The sequence below is a fragment of the Polypterus senegalus genome, chromosome 8 (genome assembly GCF_016835505.1).
Source record: "Polypterus senegalus isolate Bchr_013 chromosome 8, ASM1683550v1, whole genome shotgun sequence".
NCBI classification, from domain to species: Eukaryota; Metazoa; Chordata; class Cladistia; order Polypteriformes; family Polypteridae; genus Polypterus; species Polypterus senegalus.
The window spans coordinates 44,350,918-44,366,920 of record NC_053161.1 but is presented as its reverse complement, the minus strand read 5'-3'; the positions used below and the strand labels follow the sequence as shown (position 1 = coordinate 44,366,920).

At 36.7% G+C, this 16,003-nt stretch overlaps 1 long non-coding RNA gene across 1 annotated transcript; it reads right to left on the bottom strand.

Moving 5' to 3' along the window:
• Positions 1-6,798: 6,798 nt before the first annotated feature.
• Positions 6,799-15,251, bottom strand: LOC120533925. The gene is made up of 3 exons (XR_005634655.1): positions 15,108-15,251; positions 14,861-14,998; positions 6,799-8,961 (listed from the first exon to the last, which is right to left on the bottom strand). It is a non-coding gene; the product is annotated as an uncharacterized LOC120533925 (long non-coding RNA).
• Positions 15,252-16,003: the final 752 nt, after the last annotated feature.

Below are 16,003 nucleotides of genomic sequence, written 5' to 3'. Positions count from 1 at the left end.
AACTGAGTGCCATTATCAACAATGCTGCACATCCATCATCTGACACACTAACACTGAGAACTTTCAGCAGAAGACTGTAAAGAAACACCACAGGGTCTCCTTTATACCAACAGAAATACATGTGTATGTGCTGGGACTGTGACAGCCAAGTCAGAATTTTTTCTTTCTTTTTAATTTTATTCCTTTTTAGTCATTCTGATGTATATTCAGATAGTATTGTTTGTGTGTGTGTGTGTCTAAAATTCAAAAGTCCCAAAAAAAAGATTGCATTAGCACAAACAAACGGAAATTATTACTTGGTGAAATAATGGAACAGCGGAAAGAGATTGAATATATTGTTCAGATTTTAACTTTAAGTCAGAGACTTGTAGATCATCTAATTCATATTGCCATCAGGGAAGGTAGTGTTTCTTTCCAATGAAGAGGCATGAAAGTGAAATCCACATACGCGAGTGGCAGGGATGCGAAGTTGCAGGCACGTAGCGCAGGCACGTAGCGCAGGCACGTAGCGCAGGCCGGGGTTGGCGGCAAACACGCAGGCCCTGGTATATATATATATGATTATTTATTTATTTAAAGAGCTTTAAAAAGACAAATTCTCTATCTATCTATCTATCTATCTATCTATCTATCTATCTATCTATCTATCTATCTATCTATCTAAATGAGGGTCATATCTTATAATTTTTGAAAATCTCTCTGTTGAAAAATATATTGAGCTATTAGGCCAATTATTTCCAGGGCAGTCTTTTAGAGAACCATCCCACCACAGGTCAAACTTATACTCACTACTTAATACACAAACTATTGGGATGTGGGTATAACATGTAATTTCCATATAGACTGAGAGCAGCTTGGGGTTGTAAGGCAGTGCTGCTAACCATTGTGCCACTCAGATCTAAGAAGCCTTATCTCTTAAATGTCTGCAGTCATTCAAACACAGAAATGAAATATTTTAAAAAATGATGTCAGTTTTGCCATTTTGCCATTCTCTGTAATTTCTTTTTATAGCCTCATACATGAACCAAAGGGCTGCAATAAACAGATCACGTGTCTACCTTCCCAACCAGACATGAGATAAAGTGAATATGAAAATAGTCAAATGAAAAGGTGATTATAGAAGCAGCACTAAATTTGATTTAAGAATTTACATGTCAAAAATATGCACCATTCAAATAATTATTTATCTAACACTTGCAAATCTTTGGTATGCTTTTGCATTCAGTATACAAATTTCAGAAGGAAACGAGTGTCATTGTGGAATAGTTCATTGGAAAAAATGTATTTGCAGCCTTGACAGCTTTGACATTTCTGTGTAATATGAGCCTCCTTGAAGTCTTGAAAAGCCTGAAGATAAATATAGTGAGGATTTTAAGGAACAGTGGCTATCTACAAATATTTTGTGTATAAATCTAACTATATGTAAACAAGACGATTACAACGGGTTTACCTTTTTTCCTGACCTGGTAAGAATTTCTTTAGGAATGCAGCAATATATCCATATATTTTTAAGGATACTAGCTATGACAACATAAATCCTGTTTAAGAGACAGAGTCCTGGTTTCAAGACTATTAACATTTTGGACCTAGCTACTTACTTACCCTGAAATAGAACATGTCAGAATACATGCTTACTCACCTTCGATCATTATCGGTGTTGTGACAACTGTCTTTCAGTGAACCTGGTCTTCTTTTTTTTTATTTTTATTTCAGTGAAGATGACATTCACTTTTGGAGCAGGTGTTCTACTTTTGGCCATAGTCTGTCACAACATTCATATCCAGTATAATGACATATCTTTATTCTGATTTCAATGCTGTTCTCTTTTATGCATATTCCACTGCATTGTGTGGGTCAAAATATGTTATAATGTTATTTGATTTTGTTCACAATATGTTATAATGTTATTTGATTCTGAAACATAGTTTTTGATAATGCTTTTAAAGAAAACCTTCACTACGTACAGGGTAAAATGAATTGGTTAACTCTGAGGAAAGAATGAGCCAAATTAGCATTGCACCTTTGCTTGCTGTTGCAAACCCTATGAACTCTTACTCTTTATATCATTCTTTTAAGTAGCTCGCTGTCATTTGGTAGATGGAATCCCTGCTGATATTGTTTGCAAATCAGTGCCAAAACTATCTGCAGTCTGATGCAGCTTGTCAGTGCCATTACACAGTCCACCCCCCACAGCCCAGAGACCACCTCCAACTCTTTGCAGTGGCGCACATACTCTAAAATAACTGTCTTCTCTACCACTGTATTCATTCAACCAGTGACGATGCCACATCAGCAGGCATCTTCATCACTGCCTAGCTAGATGCCATCCTGGAAATGTTGAATGCTGCACTGTCAGGTAGCATTGTGGGCATTTTGAGTGCTACACTGTTATGCAGTGCAGCAGAGATGTTTAAGGCTGTATTTATGTGTTTTCACCTGTTTATTTTATGTTGGTAGGTGTGGAGATGCAGATGTACCAGTCTGTTTGTTGTTTTCCTTCCTGAACAGATGCTGCAACCAGTTACAGAACCCAGCTTTGAGAATCTCCCTACTTCACTGCTCTGCAATGCCTCTACGATTTCTTTAATACTTTGTTCACACAGCCTTGCCACCAGTGCCTCACACTGATCACCTAGGGTTAGTGACAAAATCATCTGCCATACTTTGCCCAGCTTCAAGAGGTGAACCAATTCAAGATCCTTTCTGAAGCTCACCCAATGGCCATGCACCCAGGCCAGTGGAACTTAACAAATGAAGAAGTGGTGGGGCTGCAGTGGTAGCAATCTCTTGGTTGTCTTTCTTTGTGTAGTGATGCTGCAACTGCCATTCCAAATCCCATATCTCAGCCTAAAGACTGTCCAAAAACTTCTCAGAGTTGCCTAGAAAGCCCATTTTTTTGGGGCACTCAGGCCTTTCTGAGTGGCACTGTTGGTCTTCTTCTCACCAATGTAAGTTTAGTTAAATAACATAATCCAACTCATGAAGTGATTGGAACAAATCTTGGCAACATCTGGGTTCTAAGTAGAAACCAGCCCTGGATAGATCTAAGTCTGGTGCAAGGCCCACCACACATACCCATACTCCCACGGGGCCAGTTTGGAATTGCCAGTTTAAAGAAAGTTTTTGACTTTAGAAATGTGGAAGGTAAACTGGAGTAGCCACAGTAAAAATCATTACAAAAATGGGGAGAAAATGCATGTAGACAAGAGTTAGCACTGTGCCATTTTGCTGCCTCTTTAATCTGTAGAATCCTATTAGGAAAAAAGAGGTGGTAGTTTTGTACTGCTTTAGCAGTTGTGAGATAATCAGCCTGGACACAAACAGACTGACACCGGCAGTTCTCAAAAACACACACATTTATTACAATTTGTCCCTAAAGTCCAAATCCCGCACACATACATGTCTTCCAGCACCAAACACCCTTACATGGGCCTTTTAATGTCCGTGGGCCTCCTTTCTTCGTCTTGTCGCTGGAGCTTTGTCCACTTCCAGCTCCCGACTCTAGCTCCCTGACTGTAGGAAGGTGGCCCCCTTTATAGTCACCTGGACGTGTTCCAGGTGCTCGCTGACGTTCTTCCGGCGGCACTTCCTGGTGTGGCGGAAGTGCCACATGAGCACCCAGAAGCACTCCGGGCATTGCTGGAAGGTCCTTCCTCCACCTTCCGAGGTGTTGTGGAAGTATTGATCACCTGGGCTTTATGAGGCTTGGGGTGCTCCCTGGCTTTAGCTATGGGCCCCCACGGGTTTGCTTGCTGCTGCTTCCCTGTGGTTTCCATGATATCCAGGGCGGTTGCCCCCTTGTGGCCCGGGGGACGTATAGATCTCTTTCTAGGTGTCCCGGCTGAGTCTGCCCAACAGCCTCCTGCCACAGAGCACTTTTAGAAACTTAAATTAATTTGCATTATGTAAGCCTATGTTATATTAAACAACTATGTTTTACTTGAGAATGCTTAAAACATTTAAAATCATAAAACTTAACCAGTGCATGTGAAATTCTGAATTATTTTTCTAGAATAGTTCATGGACAAAGTGAGAGGTCAGGTCAGTGAGTGTTAGCTGGTATAACAAAAGGAGTGTCTCTGGGGGCAAGTCTCGAGAGAGCTGACTATTGTCCTTGGTGTTTATCCTGGATGGGGAGCTGCTAGGGTGCCATAACCCCGCTGTACAGTATTTATCAAGGGCTTGTAATGTGCACGGTAGGCCTCAGCTACTTGAGTATATGCCAAGCTTCAGTAAGTGATATAACCAGCTAATTCCTGCAAGTGAAATGAAAAAAGAAAAGAGATTTTTCTGTATATTAATAAAAGCAGTTGTTAACTTATAGGGTTCAGAATTACAACTCCTTGGATAACACTGTAATGTTTTTATTTCTCAGGTAATTTTCTACAGAGACTACTCGGCCACTAATCAAGTAAGAATTGCAGTAAATCCAGGTTGTTTCTTTCATTGTTAGACGGAAGTAAGTGTGTCTTTACTATTGTGTGCATAAGGACAATGAAACGTTTAATGTCACAATATGTTCTGGTCAAACCCAGTTGCTCATTATGTTGGCTAGTAAAGCTGGATGAAAAGATAATGGTGATGGAAAGCTGATTGTTGGTTCTTATTTGGCAGGATTTTCAGTGACAAACACAATTCATTAGGATGATGCTGGCACCAAGAAAAACATCATCCAGGAGTAATCTTGGATTACAGTGCAAGCTTCTAGATCAGAGATCCTCAAGTTCTGTCCTAAGAACCATAGTAGCTACAGGGTTTTGTTCCAACCAAATTAAAAGCCAATTATCTCTTCTTTTGCCAATTATTATTCAAGTAACATTTTTTGTTTCAATGTAGTTAATTTGCCATTTAAGATTCCCTTAATTGCTTTGTTTAGTCTAAAACAACTGAATTCTCCATTTTGAATTGCTTCCTGTTTTCTTAACCAGCTGCCAATTAACAACGATTGACAAATGAGGTAACACTTCACCATCTAAAGCTGATGTCACATTACAAGACTGAAAAACCTGACAACTGCAGCTGCTAATCTTGTTGCCCGAGTATGTCAATTTACACAACTTGAAATCCAAAGCTATATCAAATTAGATATGTATGTGATTACTTTCCAGTACTTTTTTGTACAGTTTCACATTTTCAAAGTATCGAAAGCTCTGTACTTCTATCTATGTGATAAATCTCCCTCATTATGTTCCAAACAATGTGCTTAATTCTGCTGCTGCTCATCTTCTTGACGTACCAAAAAAACTGGTATAAAACCTGTTATAATAATGCTATAATCCTAAACTTTGGAATGCTCTCCCAATCAGCTTTAAGCAGCTGCAGTGTTTAGAAATTTTCATATCAAGACTTAAGGATCTTTTACTTGAACACGTTTTTAATTTTTAGGTATTATATAGGTAGTTTTATATTCATCTATCATTTTATTATTTTGTATATTTTACTTCTTAGTTTGTTTTATGTGCTTATATTTTATTGAATGTTGTCTTTTAGTATGTTCATGTCATATGTGTTTTTATGATGGCAATTTCTTTGTAAACAGGCACTGACATTTCTGACAGCCAATAACTTGCTGTCTGGCAGAACCAGTATTCATGTAAAGGCCTTACAGTTACGGCATGTACAGCCACTCTCTCACTCCTGTGCTCATTGACATTCACCTCTCACATATACAGTACACACACACTCACTCTTACGACTTAAGACTTGACTTGGGGTGAATCACAGACTAGTTGGAATGAGTCGCTGAGTATGTCAGACTGCAAGACCAGCACCTACAGGAGTGAACAATGACTGCCTCCAACTGGCTAAGGTGATGTAAATGAAGTCTGCACCTGAAATCGCTAGAAAAGGTATGTAACGTATCATGGCCTTAACCTGGTCGCATTAACACCTGTGTGTGGAGTCTTCATGAAATATCACTTTGCAAAAAATACATGGAAAGATAAATAAATGAAAAAAAATTGAAGAACAGATTAAGTATTCTGCTCTGGGTACTAGTCTCAGGAAAGGAAAAATATACAATCTAGGAATGATCTGGCATGGCAGAATGAAAGCCATAGAATTAAATAACAAATTCTATTATTGGCCATTATTGGTTTATGATCAAGAATTTCTTGGAAAAAAAATCTAAAGCCACTGTGGCTCTCAAGGACCAAACTCTGTCACAGACCATGTGATGGTTTGTGATTCAAGGAAGAAACACACAAACATCTAAGGATTATCTTCCTGCAAATGTCAACCAAATTTGTCAGCAGGATGACTGATGAAGGGACAGAAAGGGTTCTCGGACTGGAAGACAGCAGAAGATTGGACCTGGAAGGGCTCTTTCTGGGACAATAAGTGCACCATTATAATTGATGTGAAGTTTTGCTAAACAAGCGCTAAGGGATAGGTGTTTAAAAGATGCCACAGAAATAATTATAATGAAGTACGAGAAGGGTTAGGAGTTAGGAAAAGGCCGGGGTACCCATGAGCTTCTTCCACATTGGCCTAAATTGTTAGGTTAGGGTTAGTTAGGAAGAGTTCCTGAAAACTGTGAAGTTACAGAAGAGGATTCTCTTGTCACACACCATCAAGGGTTCCTGTAATCAAGAGCCTGCCACCATCCTGGTGTTGTCTGGCTATATCTTTATAATGGGTTAAGATGAAAAAGCAAATATTTATCGGATTTTAAAATGCTGACCTTTTTGTCATTGCCGACTGAAGTTCTAGGATTCAACAAAATCACACAATGATGTAAATATAACAATAACATTTATTGACTATTAAACAACAAAACAATAAAAATAAACTCAAAAATTTAGAATTAATGTATATGTTTTAAAAACAAAAATCATAACAGCTATGTGGTCATGTTGGAAATGTTTAGAAGAACAAGCTGTGTGCATTTTGTTCTAAATAATGAAAATATGAAAAAGCTACTTTATCTAGCAATTTATTTTCTGCTTTAGGTTGTATATTTGACTTTTTTTGCTTGCTTCCTGATTATGAGTTTGAATTTCCCTACTTCCTTGCTTATCTAGTGCATTGAAACCTGTTATACCTGATCACTGTTTTGATTCAAAATCACATAGATTGTTTAAACTCTTATTTTGTAAAGAACAGCTGTAACTTTCTAATGGGATGGAGATTTATGGCTGGATACATGCCAGTCCTGACCTTTAAAAGATCAACACCATCCTAACTCTGAAAAAGTGAAGTACGAATCCAGAGGAATTTTTACCTCTTGTAAACTGTTTGCATTCTCTCTTAGTCAGGAAATCAGGCATTTTTGACTTCTGCTAGGTCACCTGTTATTTAGTGTCTATGTTTGTATGTTTCCTCCAAGATTACAATTTGCTTTCTCTGCCTCCTGTATTTGGTTTACTAAGTCCCAGTGGAGCCCTTCTCACACTGGCATGTGATTTATATACCTCATGCCTGCACTGGTTTTCCTGTCTTAGGACGATGTTGGGTCCTGTCCCTATTCCTGTCACTTTCCTTAAGAACTCTCATATGATCTGGTCAGAGTGAGTGTGCCAGGACCTAATTCAGTGAAGGCTACTGATTTAAGCCTAGTGGTGCCAGGATGGTTTTTGGCCCCTCCTTAATCGGATTAAAGAGTAAACGGTTAATAAAACACCTCTGGTCCAAAGACAAAAAAATATCTTTATATTTAAAAGACTATTTTTTAAGGATTTAAATAGTTAAAGGGGAGCACAAAAAACTCAAAGCACAACAAAGAAACCAAAATAGGTTTTGTCTAAAAAGGTAAAAGCTAAAGGCAAAAAATCCAAATTCAAATCACAGTACCTTAATACAAGAGCCAGGCATCAAATTTAGAAAATCCAAATATTGAAAAAAGGCCCAAAATTAGAAGAGAGGAATCAAGATCAAAACTGCAACACCAAAGCAGCCATTACATCTGCAGCTTCGTTTTAATTACTGGCCCAATATTTGGAGACCCTGCCCCTTGAGGCTCTGCATGAATGCCACATTAATAAAATAAAATGCAGACAGAATAAAGGCAAAAATAGAATTAATGAGATAATAAAGAAAATAACATTTGAAAAATAACAAAAAACATACTTGAACCAGGGATGTAAACAGCTTTTTGATTTGAATGATGGCTGGTCTCTTAGCTCAAATAGTGTGTAATATTTAAGTACACATTAAATTTTTTTTTTTCAGGCTGGGAATTAATAGCTACTTAACTCAATCCAAGGAGGGCCACAGTGAGCACAGGTATTTGCTCAAACCAATTGCTTGATGTTAACTGGACCCCTTACTTGTAATGCCTGACTGAAATGAAGTAGAATAATACTGTATAGAGGGAATCTGTTGTTAAAGTGGGCTGAAAGTCTAAACCAGTAAGCCAAAACCCAAATCCAAAATCATAGTCTAAACAGATGCCAGCAAGTAGTCGTAACCAAACACACACCTAGAATTACACTAAGCTCTTTTCTTTATATTCATAATCACTGAGGCATAAGGCATTTGGCACTGGTTATTTAAAGTATTGCGCTGATGACGTCACAATGCACAACTTCAGGAAACCTGCCCTCAACAACCACACAGCATTTTGTAGCCGTAGATCCACAAAATAGTATTGCCCATGTTAAACAAAATTGAGTCATGATAAAACAAAGACATATTAATAAAAATATTTACATCATTCCAGAAGCTTAACGGGGATATTAGAATCATACACATATTTAGATTTTTTTTTTTTATTTAGACATGCTTTATTAATCCTCAAGGGGAAATTGTCTTTTGGCATGAGGTTAGAGGAGGTTAGAGTGCAGGGTCAGCCATTGCACAGCGCCTCTGGAGCAGTTTTCAGGTTAAGGGCCATGCTGAAGGGCCCAGCAGAGTAGGATTCCTTCTGGTAGTAACGGGAGTTGAATCAGAAAAAAATTCCAGATAACAGCAGAAATCCTTTGTTTCTAGAGCCAACATTCCATGATATCCGATAAAGAAAACCTTAAAAAAATGTAAAGAACATATTAGAAAAAATGTATCCTATGCAGAGAAAATTTTACAAAGTATTACTAATCACCACATTTATTAAATATGCTGTTATTTTTATTTTTTTCTTCATTTTGCAACCTTTATTTTATCAATCAGAAATGTACAACAGGGTCGATTTACTTTTTAAAGGATCTCTCTTTTCTATGACTGGGGTATGTCATTTCTTTTAAAAAAAAAAAAATCTTGTTTTTTTCAATCAGTTCAATCAATCAATCAATCAATCAACATTTATTTATATAGCACATATTCATACAAAAAAATGTAGCTCAAAGTGCTTTACAAAATGAATAGAGAAATAGAAGACACAATAAAAGATAAACATACGTCAACATTAATTAACATAGAATAAGAGTAAGGTCCGATGGCCAGGGTGGACAGAAAAAACAAAAAAAAAAACTCCAAAAGCTGGAGAAAAAAATAAAATCTGTAGGGGTTCCAGACCAAGAGACCGCCCAGTCCCCTCTGGGCAATCTACCTAACATAAATCAAACAGTCCTGTTTGTATTTAGCGTTTTCATCGATGGACCTGATGATGATGGTCACGTAGACTTCTGGCTTTCAGTCCATCAATGTTGGTGCATCATGATGCTTTGAGTAGGTGGTGGTGGCGCAGGCCGCCACCACAAAGAAACCGGAAAAAAAAACAGAAGAGAGAGTAGGGGTCAGTACGGATTTTAGAGCCACCATGAATAGTTATTATGAAGAATTGAACATACAGAGTATCAGGATTAAGTTAAAGTGAAGTTATAAAAAGGCCATGTTAAAGTAATGTGTAATGTAATGTGTGTAAAGTAATCAGTTGCTTGCTAACGATTACAGAAATACAAACGGCAAAGAAGTAGCTGCTCCTGTCATTGGTACCTGTACCTGCTATTTGTTATCTGATATTATCTGAAAAGAAATGAATATCACCTCTCTATAAACTCCTTTTTCTCCTCTCATTTTGCAGTCAGAAAGGCAATTCATTGTGAAATGTGTTTTTTATCATAGATTTCATTTTTTTTCATTTTCATTTTTTATTTCACTTTATATAAAAATTTGACTTCTAAATTGTATTCAAATAATAACAACTGAAAAAGAGAGGACACAGACAGGCATTGAATGCTAAAGAGAAGCAACTATTTCAATTATATTTAACCAATGAAATTGATAACAGGTAACTGTTTAAATAACAATGGTATTGTATTTCAAAACAAATCAGAGCAACATCTCAAGATCTGGAAGATTGAATGCTATTTTTTTAATTCAAAGAAAACATTAACATTATTGTGTCATTCTTTATAATACAGGGCTAATGTAGTAAATAAGTGTAGGCTTAATTAAGGTAGGAAGTCCAGTTAAAAGCAGGCCTTGGTTAGAACAAAAACCCGCACCCATTGTATGGATAAGCCAACAATTCTAATCAGTTTGTCATTGCATTGCTCATGCCCTGTAATATTTTTTTCAGTTATTGCATTTCCCTGTTAAATTAGTTTATATGTGTGGCTTTCTGACAGTTGCTTCTTCTTTTTTGTCTGTCTTCTTTCCCATTTTTGAAACATATATGTTATGTTCTTCAATATGTATTCTGTCAGGCAGTTGTTTGCTCATTGATGCTTTCTTTCAATTGGTACTGAAAGATTTCCCCAAATACTTTTCCTTTTACCCATCTTTTTATTACTGCGAAAGTGAGGGACATTCTCCTCATTTCACAGTACTCTCACTCTAAATCTGTCTTCAATTACTGTTAGCTTCCTACAAGAGATCAGAAATTACAGTGCTCCCTGAAAATATTAAAGCCAGCGGATCATTAACAACCAAACATATGATTATACTCTATAAACATAATTCATTCAAGATTTGTCATTTGAGTATTTTAAAACACTTTTAATTCTGACGTATTTACAAGTGAGTTAGCTACCTCACAGTGTTAACCCTTAAGTCTTATTTCTGGATGGGTTAGTGACAATATAATTTGGATGTTAATGATGGATTCCTCTGGGGTCTCATCCAGAAGACATAATGTCAGGTTGATTAGTGACCACACATTGGATCCGGGTGATTAAGTGTGGGTGGGTGAATGTGTGGGTCCTATGACTAAGGGATGGTTTTTGTGTCACACCCAATGATGACAAGTGAGGTTTTGATGAGGTTTTGACTCTTCAGAATCCTCTAGTGAAGTAGGTGAAGACGTAATGGATGTAGATAGACATTTAGATACTGTATATACAAGTTCAAGAACCTCTAGAAGTTCTTTATTCTACAAGTCTACGCTGCCATTTGTGCTTGCACCAATTCATTTAATGACTGATGTTTTGCACAATTGCATTTGAAATCACATAAAGCTTTGTGGGGTGGCATGGTGGTGCAGTGGGTAGCGCTGCTGCCTCACAGTAAGGAGACCTGGGTTCGCTTACCCTGTCCTCCCTACGTGGAATTTGCATGTTCTCCCCGTGTCTGCGTGGGTACTCTGGTTTCCTCCCACAGTCCAGACATGCAGGTTAAGTGCATTGATGATTCTAAATTGTCCCTAGTGTGTGTGTGTGTGTGTGTGTGCACCCTGTGGTGGGCTGGTACCCTTCCCGGGGTTTGTTTCCTTCTTTGCGCCCAGTGTTGACTGAGATTGGCTCCAGCAGAACCCCGTGACCCTGTAGTTGCGATATAGTGGGTTGGATAATGGATGGATGGATAAAGCTTTGTTAAACAAATATTGTTGTTATACAAATTCATTCATGCAGGCAGTTTCTTTTTTTACATATAATCTTTCTTTGCTTATATAATCTAAATTCCAACATTGAACACTAATAATTATTGTACACTTTAAACCTTAACTGAAAGTACTATACAAACATGTAGTAGGCCGAGAATACTATAGTATCAGTAACAACTGGAGGTTTTAAAATATCAACCTTACACTGCCCTCTTGTGGTATAACCTGAAAATGAGTTAAGTTAAATCTGTGTAGGTGTGTGTGGTAAAGGCTTAAGAATAAATGATTAAGATGTCATGGTTTGTAGTACTAGGATAAATTATTCTCTTTTTTTGGCTTCTAAACTTATACATTGCATTCTACTGTTACTTTAATCTGTTAAAATACCATACAAGTCAAATATGTTATTAGTACTAATATTATGAAGTGATACATCCTAGTTTTATTCAATAAAAAATCTTTTTTTCTGCTTCCAACCATTGCAAAAATTAAATAAAAATAAAAAAGTTCATGATCTACTTTTTACCACTATACTCAAATGTTTGAACGTCAGGCACATTACATGTAATAAACTAGTGAGGGATGTCTTGGTGTGGAATAGGACCTGAAGGGCTGAAATGGCTGCAGCCTTTCACTCCAACCAATTTCTAAATTTGACATTACTATTTGTTATTAATTTAACCTCTTACTTAATCAGATGGACCCCCCTAATCTTCAAGTAAAATTTAAAATATTATGAAGAGTGAGACTTTTAATTCTTTTTGAAATTGATTAAACTGTATATTAATGCCATGGCTTCTACTACCTAGGTTTTCTGCTTTTTTGAAATTACTTTTTAGTTAAGAGTTCCAGAAACTTTATTGTTTCTTATTTTCTTAACCAGCACACTTAAATAACAGATAACAAAGTAGTCAACAGATGAACAATTAAAATTGGATTTGGAGGAAGGCAGTGTTAACATACTGTACTCTATACCTAAAACTATACAAAAACCTAAATATATGCTTTTCAGAAATTGCTACATAATGGGGAAATTTGTAAAGATTACAAGTTAGCAAATATCCTATTTTCTAAAAAGGGTGATTTTCCAGACCTTTTACCCACTTGCCAATCAACTAAATGGGTAAATTAACAGAAGCAAATATTAAACAAGGATTAAGTATCTTATTATAAAATATCGACTGTCATATGCGTGAGCTTATCAGAAACCTTGAGGGGTCTGGTTTACGTAAGACACAAGTGAAAGATTTTGTGGTTACCTGTCTGCCACTCTCTTTCCTTGAACATGAATAACAAATCCAGGAGAGCAGTAGTTAGCCCATCTCCATCTCCACCTTTTGTTGTTTCCAGACTATATAAATCCATAAAGATTCCAACATGGCATCAGTCTTGACCAGAAAGTGTGAACAGGACACTGGTGTCCCCCAACATACTACCTTTTTTTTTTATTTTTCCAACTCACATTACAGCAAAAAAAAAGAAGTTCACATTGGATCCCTAACCCATTTTAATGTATCCACTTGCTCCTTTTTACAGGCTGTATTTGTGAACAGTCAAAAGCTTTAGATGATGGAGATAATGTGTCAGCAATACATTGTAATTGTGTGAGAAAATGACAAAAGCATTTCTAAAAGCGATCAAGGTTTAAATACTTTACCACAGCACGGAATTTGACCCAAACACAGAATGCACAATGTAATGCTGCAAGGAATTTGTTTGGACTTAAAAGTGGCGTCCCTTAGGGATCCATGATGGGCCACTGCTCTTTTTAATTCACATAATGATCTGGAAAAAAATATGTAACTAAAAAAACGAAATAAATTCTTTGATAACTCTGAACTAGGTTTTTGGCAGAAAAGTTATTGGCAGTAGAATTATTCCAGAAGGAGTTGTAAGGCATACTGTATATCACATCTCAGGAAAGCGTGGTAAAAATCAACTTAATTAAAGAAAGAAACTTATCCTCTAACAGGACAAGTCAGTAATCAGGCAGGAGAAAAGCAGTTCATTGTATCTTTTAATTACTCCTCAGCAAAATGCCTTGGAGACTTCAAATCAGTCCACTACAGCATGGTCAGAATGGTCAGAAAAATAAAGAATAGAGGTTCATTTTATAAACTATTGAATTTACATACAGTGACAAACAATGCATACATTTTACTCTGGTTGGTTCATTGGTTTAAGCCCAAATGACTTATATAAAATAAAAGTCTATTATCGTCTAGATCTTATTCCACACTTTGAGTTCAGCTACCTCCCTTGACATTTCTGCACATGTAACAACTGTCCATTCTGGTTGTTCACAGGACATCTGCTGACATCTTAGTCAACTTTCAGCACATTTTACTGTTCACTTGACCTTTATCTTGTTTCTTGATATGCCTGAACAGTTTTCCAACATGGAAAGCATGTCAAAATGACCTAAATGACTATGTGACCCCTAAGTCCAATTGTTTTCCACAAAAGAGAAGGTGATCCCTGAACAAATTTAAAATAAATCAGTAAAGAAGCCATTATTTGTTCAAGAGCTCAATGGAAATGGCTTAATGTTTAAGTAGAATTCTTTTTTTGTGTACTACGTCTTATTGCAGTTGTTACTTTCGTGAATAATCCTGCAAGAAGTGGAATTAAACACATTCCTTTCCAAACATATACCACATAAAATATAAGCAGTAGTTTCTCCTCATATCCCACCAAGACAAAGATCTTTCACTATCAGAGCCACCCGTTTCTGCCATCATTCTCTCACTTACTGTTTCCTCTCCTTTGTTCTGACAAATGTTACACAATTATTAGCACATGGACCATTAGATTCATGTTAGTTTTAATTTACAGGTCAGTAATGCCTTAACCTGAAAAGGTTTTAGTAAAATAACATGGTCATGCAGTAAAAAGGACCAAAGTGACATTGGAGCAAGGATGGAGGTGGGCACAGAGATGCCATTGTTGTAAAAATGAAATGTAGTCATTGTGTAAACAACTACCATTACATAAATAAAAAAATCAATAAAATCATAAAAACTGTCATTCAAAAGTGCACTTTATTGTGAAAAATAAATAACAGTAATTAAGTGCAGTAAAATCAGTGACAAAAGTCTCCCATGTTAAAAGCACCATAAATTCCAAAAGGTTAAAATTTCAAAGTCAAAACATTGCACACACCTTTTCAATTTACAGAATGTGCATCTTGAAAGAGCCCGATATTTTGCCCATATTAGGACTCTTTAGAATCCTGAGCCCTGGCCAGCTTTTTCCTAGTCCTTCTGGATCTTCCTCATTCAATCCAGTTTTTCTAATGAACTTCCAAAAAAAAAAAAAAAAGAAATAGAAATAATGCATAGAATCGGCTACTTGCCAATTTCCATGAAAAAAGCAGGTTAGTATAAAGCAGAACTGGCAAAATCCATACCTGCTCATCCAGTCTGTAGGCTTCCAGACTGAATGTTTACGCAGCCACCAATCTCTTCCTAAGAATATGAGACCTGCTTCACCACAGTCTCAGAAACTAAAGAAAGCTACTTCAGCTGTAATCCCTCAGGCTGATTTTTTTGTATTAAAAACAGAACACCTAGTATACTCAAAGTTCTGTCTCATGATGTATGCCGTCACAGGGTCATAAGACTTCTCAGTGCCTGCTATACCTGTTACCTGCATGAGCAAACCTGAACTGAATTCTTGTATGCATTGTCTGGAGCTGTTGATGATATTGTAATACTGTCATTCTTCTGGTGGAAACTTACTGTGTAAACATAATGATCAGCTGAAGATTGAGAAAACAAGGTTCTGTTTTGAAAACACAACTTACTCTTGTGCTCATCCTCCTTGCTGCATTATTTTCTACTACATTCCACAACTTTGTGTCTAGCTATAGAAAACACATTTCTATTACAATATTTATTAATCCATCTTTCCCGACAGTGTTCAGAAACCATTAGGAAGGCTAACAGAATGTTAGGTTATATAGCATGTGTTGTATGTGTGGAGTAAAAGTCCAAGGATGTTATACTGAACCTTTATAATGCAATGGCAAGTTCTCATCTGGAGTACTTTGTGCAGTTTTGGTCTCCAGGCTACAAAAAGAACATAGCAGTGCTAGAAAAGGTCCAGAGTAGAGCAACTAGGCTCATTCCAGGGCTACAGGGGATGAATTATTAAGAAAAAAAGAAAAGAGCTGATCCATAGTTCAAGCAAAAGAAGATTAAGAGGTAACATGATTGAAGTGTTTAAAATTATTAAGGGAATTTGTGCAGTTGATCGAGACTGTTATTTTAAAATGAGTTCATCAAGAACACTGGGACACAATTT